Raw genomic sequence first — 8,279 nt, 5'->3', positions numbered from 1 at the left:
TTTCAAGTCTTAAAGTTCTTAAGGTTTTAAGTCCTTGAGTTTCATAGAAATTCCTTGTTTTCAAAAGACTGAAGTGTATGTTCTAAAAGTTGTTTTAAGAGTTCAACTAGTTTACAAGATTGAGGTCAAAGAAAATATACAGATTTAGAACAAGGTGTAATGGCTCACATGATTTATACTACATGTTTCATTATTCATGATTTATGAGAGTTTTATTCAACCTATTTGAGTAATCTACAATACCCTGTATATTTTCTATAATGATTTATTGTATTATTTAGCTGAATACACCCCCCTATACTTAGTACATTCCCAAGTGTTGATCCACATATACGTCTGTGTGCTACATTGTATCATAATGTAAGTTTAGGTGATCAGTCCCAGCAGCGTCAGTGATCCTGAGTACATTTATCTACATCTTCACTGTAGTGAGTCCTCATGGTTCGAGGACCTATCTCTAGACACTTCGGTATTTTTAGTAGTTGTTCTCCTGCTTTCAATTCAGTTTGAGTCAGTTGGGGATCTGTCCCAATGACTCTCTAGTTTGTTGAGTAGTAAAGGATTTGTCATACTAGATGGTCAGTATGTCTAGATTTGCAGTATTTTGTTACCTTTACAGTACTCATTTGGATTTCAGTTAGACATGATATGGCATGACTCCTTATTTTGCTCTCATTATCTCTAAGTAAGTTTTATACAAAGTAGCAGGCTCATAGGGTTAGCTTGGGGCTACTTGTAGCCGTAAGTATTGTATGACGCATCGGGATAGGATTTCGAGGCATTACAGGTACGCTCCATCACCACTTTAGAAAATTGGGTCATGACTACTTGGTATCAGAGCCTAGGTTTCACCAATACTATTGGTACTAGAGCTAATGTTTAGTAGAGCTCCACGGATCGGCATAGAGACATCTGTATCCTATCTTCGAGAGGCTACAGAGCATTTTTTCAAAAATAATCTCATTTTCTTTATCCATTTCCATGCGTTGGGTTTGAGTTGGTTGTAATTTTTATTGGTGCACTCTTTACGCAGATGGCTAGGATACGAGGTTTGAGAGATGGTGTCACGACTTGAACTAGAGCCTAGCGTGATAGACATGCCAAACCATGAAAGCCCGATCATCCTACTCTATCTGATAGTCATCCACAACATTCATATATTAAGAGAAGATGCAAAAATACAATTTGATATGGAAACATGGTCATTAACTCTGAGCTTCAAGACATAAGAACAAAAGCTGCAATTCAAAACATCTGAATAAGATCTAACTCAGTCTATGAAATCTTTACTACATCTCAAGACTGTTCTGAAAACTGGGACATGGACCCCAGTAGACCAAAACAACAGAATAACATAATCTAAAATAATAGGCCTTCTGGAACAAAGAGGCTCACTACTACACGGATCACTTCTCTCTGGAATTCTCTACTGGTTAGCCAAACCCTAGGACTGAGCCTCCGAACCTGGGAGGTAGGGGTTAATACAGATGTACTAGTATGCAGAGAAAATCCAAAATAATTATTTATATTCAACATATATGAGAGCAATTTAAAATAGTTCATAAACATATCATATAGTAAGAAATCTCGTGGGCATTTTTGAAAAACTCAGTAAAATTATCTGAACTCTATGACACTCTTTGTCTTACTTCTGCGCTAGGTGGTATACCCTACAAATATGAAATTCCACAAGCTATATGGAATCCGCCATTGACTCGGCGGGGAAGCCTCCAACCCAAGTGTGCCATAAGGGTTGGAGTCTCTGACTCTGCTACGCCACACGGCTGTTGCCAGTGTAAAAATAATATACCCGGATCGGCAAATCAGGTTTTTAGGCTAAGAGTTACTTGAACTCTATCCCTCTTCAGGCAACCACCTAGCTCTCTTTATGCCCATTTTTAACTCTTTAAGACATGCATTCTCTAAAAATATACTCTGAAAACTCTAACTCTGTTATGACATACATTTATATGGTATCGTCATACCATTGACTTACAAGTTATATCTCTGAGCCATTTTTAGCATATTCCTATCTATGTTTTCAAAACATAAATTTGAGACCACCATATCAATAAATCATTTCAAATAACTCTTTCTCTAAAACTCATGTAAACACATGTATGCAACTCTCTTTGTCAAACTTTCAATGATGCAAGGTGGTCATGTCAAAGCTCTTAATCTTATGGAAATATTTCCCTTTAAACAAAATATATTTACATCAAGAAACACCCTCTCTTAAATCTCTAAATCGTGCTCAAAATACTATGGTGTTTGAATAAACTATTTTCAAGCCATAAATCATGTATTTCAATCAATCACCATAAGATCATAAACATAAGGTTATCACAAGAGAGGGATTTTTCATTATTTGTTCTCTCAAACAAATCTTCAATTTCAAGTTTCATACATATACTTATATGTATAAATCAATTTAAGGGGATAAGGCCTAAAGGCCAAAACAACAATATCATTAAACATGCATAAGGCATAATAAAATCATGGATCTCAAAACCCCTTTAACAAATTCTTGCTTGATGATTTTTAAATCATAATTGGGTGTTTTCAACAAGTCCATGTAGTTTTAGGATAAACCCCACGTACCTAAATTTAGAAATTTGATGGATGATTCTTGAAGCCTACGGTTTGGGGATTCCAAATCTTTAATCAGTTTCGAAAACCCATGGTTGAATCTTGAGTTATTTGGGTTTTTACTTTGAAACCCTAGAGAGTGTTCTTATGAATTTTTGAAGAAAATATGAATAATATGCTCACTTGGGAGAAAAATCCCATGTTTAAGATGACAAGGGGGTGGAAATTACCCAATATACCCTTAATGAGACGGAATAAAATATAACTGGGAGCCTGATTTTATGGGCCACCGCGACGCGCCACTATCACGGTGGCTCACTAGGAATTGATGAATGGGATTATTGGGGTCACCGCGATGTGGAGCCATCACGTTGTCCCACTGGTTGGGACCTGGAACTTCAGTGTGATGTGCCATAATTGCGCTAGGCTACTGGAATCTGATAATTGTTAAATAGACCATCTCCGTGATGTGCCAAGCACCAAAATGATGGTGTTTTATGACTAGGACTTAAATTAGCCACAACATCTTGCCCGGGTATCGGATTTGGGAGAATCTTATATTGACGGAAAGCTTATTCAATTTCCCACACTACATAATTCATTAATATTGAAAATTTGTATAGGGTTTATAGATTTTGGATCATTATGAATAGAAATGATAGTTTTTATTCTAGCTTGAAATGTTGGGTGTTACATTAGATTGAGACCCTGAGTTCTATTTTAGAGTTTTGATTAGGGGTTGAGGTCGATCCAAAGGTCAGTGGTCAGCCCAGTTATAGTGGTTCTTATGGTCAGAGCAGTAGCCAGCCATAGAGGGGCATTTATTCAGGATAGTCGAGTCGGGGTGATCGTTTTGAATCCTCCAGAACTTCTAAACAGAGTTGGGTTCTTAGGGCATGTTATGACTGTAGGGTTGTTTGTCACTTCTCCCATGAGTGTCCTCAGCGTAGGATAATTGAGCCTTTAATTTTGACTACATAGCCTATCAGATCAGTGTTGCCATTAGGTAAAGATGGTGTGCGGGGTCATAGGGATGGTCCCCAAAGTTCTAGAGGTGGTCCGCAAAGAGGTAGGATAAGTGTTTGGATAGGCACCCAATCCAATAGTTGCAGGGGTAATTTGTATGTTGTACTAGGTAGATTTGAGTCAAAGGCTTCGGGTGCTGAGATTACAGGTATGGTTTTTATGCCATCAGCCAGCTTCTGCGTTGAATGATCTTGGTTCCACATTTTTATATGTTTATGCTTATTTTGCATTGTGGTTAAGTTTATGAGTTTTTATCTGTGTCATTTCTTATAGCTATCCCTCTTGGTGATTTTTTAGTAGTGGATCAAGTATATATATTATGTTTGGTGATCGCTCGGGAGTTTGGTACTCAGGTTGATTCCATTGTACTAAATAGGGCAGATTTCGATGTGACTCTAGGTATAGATTAGTGTAACGACCCAGGACTACCCCCTAGTTGTCACACAGTGCTTAGAGTCTTGAGAAACCACAGGTTAACCCATGAAATGGTACCTACTATGAGCATTGGATATTATGATCATAAATATGAAAGAATACTGACATGCCATAAGGTTTTAATACTGAATTCAAAACTGAAATATAATTCTATAGAAATAACTGACTACATTTGATAAATAATGATAAACTGGATAACTAACTGTAATGTCTGAATACTGAATAACTAACTCTAATGTCTAAAAAGACTCTAAAACTGACTGACTAAATATGAGTTGATGGGACAGGCCCTAACTAACTCTGCTAACTATTGAAATAGAGATATGAAGTAAAATAATCTATCCTCGGATGATGAGGACTCACCATTGCTACTGTACTGCTGATAGCCGGAGAAGTGAAGTCTAAGCGTGGTCCAAGAATTGAGAGTCAGCACCTATGATATAATACATCATTGCATAAAAGAAAGGTATGCGATCATTACTTTGAATGTACTAGTATGCTAAATAAGGTAGACTGATAGGCATGGTTTCATGAACACAACTATTAATTAACTAAATATGCATGTAAAACATAGAGTACTGAATAGAGAACATGAAATCTGTAGATACTGAAAATATAGAGAATCTGTAAATACCGAGTATACATGACAGCCTATACTTACTGAAGATACGTGAAAATTTGTAGACACTAGGGATGCATGACCAAGCATATCACTTAGACTGAGTAAAATCCATAAACTGAAATACTGAAAAATACTGATATTTGTATACTTTGGTCAAGCAACTCTAAGACTGCATAACCGAACTAAGATTATATCTAAGACTATGGAAGGTATCATCTAACCGATAGTCCCCAATTTGAGCTAATCAGGGTCCAACCTATAACCCTGGTTAGAAGGGTGTTAATACTATGCCACGGGTACTAACGCTGGCTGTGTGGATCCACTAAACTGACATAATATCCAAAGGACTAAGGGTGTCAAGCTTGAACTGATGATGACCCCTGCGAGATATTCAAGCCTAATCTGATGGGTGACTTCTCATATCCTACGTTGGCTATATAGTTATGGTGTATAGGGATTGCTACTAATGACTATGCTGATCTGATGGGGAAGCTGCCATCCCTACACTCGCTCGGTGCTAAATCCTACTCCCAACTGAAAGACACTAAAATACAAGACTGTTCTGAGTTCATCTGACTGGTAACTGACTATTATGATAATGCTCATAGTATGTTCTGAAGACTATTCTGTAATGTACTGATACTAGACTAAGTAAATAGCTATGGATTTTGGGTATTCAATACCCCTAGGACTTAAAACAATAATAGTAAAATGACACTAATGTTTGAGGGGCAAAACATGAAGGCTTTTATTTAAATCAATCACTCTTATAGGCATTTTATCAAACACTTCAAGTTCAAGGTTAAAATAATCAGAGGAATTCATGGAACTTGCGGAATATCATGAATTCACATAATAGATCTAAATCATGGTTTAATTCAATAAATAATAATATAAAAACATGAAGGATTGAATAATATCAATAATTTCATGGTAACATGGTATAAAATCAATAGTACATGGAGGTTTATGAATGAAATCATAATTTCAAACATAATAACTTGAAAAAGATTATAACTTGATGATTAAAATGGGACATTGGGCTCCATGGATGAACATTTAACATACTTTAATTGATGAATTTCTTGGTGAGTTCTTGAGGATTGGCCTTGAAATTGGAGAGCTAGGGTTCTTGATTTGGGAGAGAAAGCTTCTTGATTTGGGGGAAAATAAATAAAATAATGAGTTTAAAAATGTTTTTTAAGGCTTAACAGCACACCTTGGCAGATTAAAATTAGGGGACAAGACTGTTTTATCCTTAGGCTTCACTTTTATTTTCATTAATTTTTTTTGAAATGGGCACCTGGCGCGACACGGCGCTATAGCACCATGTCACTAGAAACTGACAACTAGAAACTGGGTTGACGACGCGATATGAAGAAATTTGATGCCTCTTTGATTCTGATTTTCACCATTGGCGTGGCGCGGCGCGCCTTGTTTGTTTTGCCTCACTAGAATTGGACAATTATGAATTGGGACTACGGTGCAACATGCAACTATTGCGGACCAACAATGAAAATTGACAATTGCTTTTAACACTGACTCCGCGACACGCTAAGGGTCAAAATGACGGTGTTTAATGACTGAAACTTAAAATTGCCATAACTTTTTACTCGATTATCAGATTTAGGTGAGTTTTAAATCATTGGAAAGCTAATTGAATTTCCTACACAATGGAAGGCTCTAAACTGAAAAATAATAAGTATTTCAAAAATTATATATATGAATACTCACGTATTGGGACGTAGATTATGCTAGGAAAATACGGGGAATTACAATATCTCCCCCTTGGGATCATTCATCCTCGAATGAAACTATTTAAGCTGAGGAAAACTACTTTACTAAGCTTACACACTGAAAATTCATATCTGATCATGGATTACATGACTGAACTGATTTGTAACCGCACGATTAACATGAACATGATGTGCAACTAAAACTGAGCATAATAGAGAGAAATCTTAAGAAGATTACTACCTTATACTGAATCTAGATTTGCAAAGAAAAGATGAGGGTAATTGGTTCGCATATCTGCCTCTGCTTCCTAAGTGGCTCCCTCAACGGGCTGATTTCGCCAAAAAAGTTTTACTAGTGGAACTTCTTTTTTCCTTAGTCTACGAACTTGATGATCAAGAATTTCAACTGAAACTTCCTCAAAGGAAAGTGTAACGCTACGAATTTGGTACCCGAAATGCTACATGGTGCTCATGACCCCGAAGTACCACAACCTAACCCATAATTGATATCTGTACTTGTATACTGGATAAAATAATTTATAATGCAGAAATATGAACTGAAAGGACATAAGGTTCAAAACTGAGATATAATATCTGACAAAATATATAACATCTGGGTAGGGTATGAAATACCCAAAACAACTAAAATAAACTAACTAAACATGATCGCCTGAAAAGCCTCTAACTGACTGAGCTGTCTGAATAAGAAGTTGATGGGATATGTCGCCAACTAACTCTAACTAATAAAATAATTAATAAGATAAATAATAAATGATCATGTCCTCGAAGGATGAGGACTCACCGCTAACTCTGTCTGCTGATATTTGGAATCTACTGATGCTCTGGAGCTTGTGTCTCTGAACCTATGGTATAAGACACCATAGCGCAAATATGCCAGTACTTTAAATGTACTAGTATGCATGTGAGGTAGGCTAAATACATAGGGTTCATATGCATGAACAATACTAGCTAACGGACTAATATGAACGTGAGAATACATGCATGAATACATAGTAACTATGACTGAGATTGTGATAACATGAATCTACTAATAACTATCATGACTGATACTAAGTTCTGATGACTAATATAACTGATAACATGAGTGACTATATCTGACAATCCTGAATCTGATGGAACTAGCTGAGTTATGTACTGTATCTGAGTTGATTATATATGACAGTCCTGAGATCTGAAGAACTATCTATGTTCTTTTATTGATACTGATACTAAAACTGTGGGAGATAGTTATCTAACCGACATTCCCTAAATGTGCTATAATAGCTGAGTTGGGGTCCAATTTGTGCCTTGATTGGAAGGGTGTCAATATCGCGCCATTAGTAAAGACAAGCTGTGGGTGGCCCTCATTTGATTGTGTCCCCTAAAAGAGAATGGTGGGACCCTCATCTGACAGTGCTTATCCACCTCATCAACCCTAATCAGACAGTGTTGATATCTCAACCTATGCTGGCGACATAGTTCTGGAATGCAAGGATGACTTCTAAGAATCACACTCTAGTCTGAAAGTGCGTTTCCCCATCCTTGGGTTCACTCGGTACTATTTCCTATTCCCATCTAATTAGACTCTAAACATGATTAACTAAACTATACATCGACTGGGTTTAATGAATTTCGTGACTGACGAAATACTAGAAATATCTGATAACTGACTGAGTTCATGAGTTTACTAAGAGTACTGAGATTTCTTGAGTCACATGACTGACTGAATTCTACTGAATGTGGCTTGACTGAGAGTATTATGAAAACATGACAATGGCTCTAGGCATACAACTATATTTTTCGGGTACAAGTACCCCCAGGACTCGTTGGAAAGGAACTGACAAAGCATGACTTTCTTGAACACATAATTA

This window comes from Capsicum annuum, chromosome 11 (assembly GCF_002878395.1).
Source record: "Capsicum annuum cultivar UCD-10X-F1 chromosome 11, UCD10Xv1.1, whole genome shotgun sequence".
NCBI lineage: Eukaryota > Viridiplantae > Streptophyta > Magnoliopsida > Solanales > Solanaceae > Capsicum > Capsicum annuum.
The sequence above is the reverse complement of the archived record's forward strand: the minus strand, read 5'-3'. Positions refer to the sequence as shown.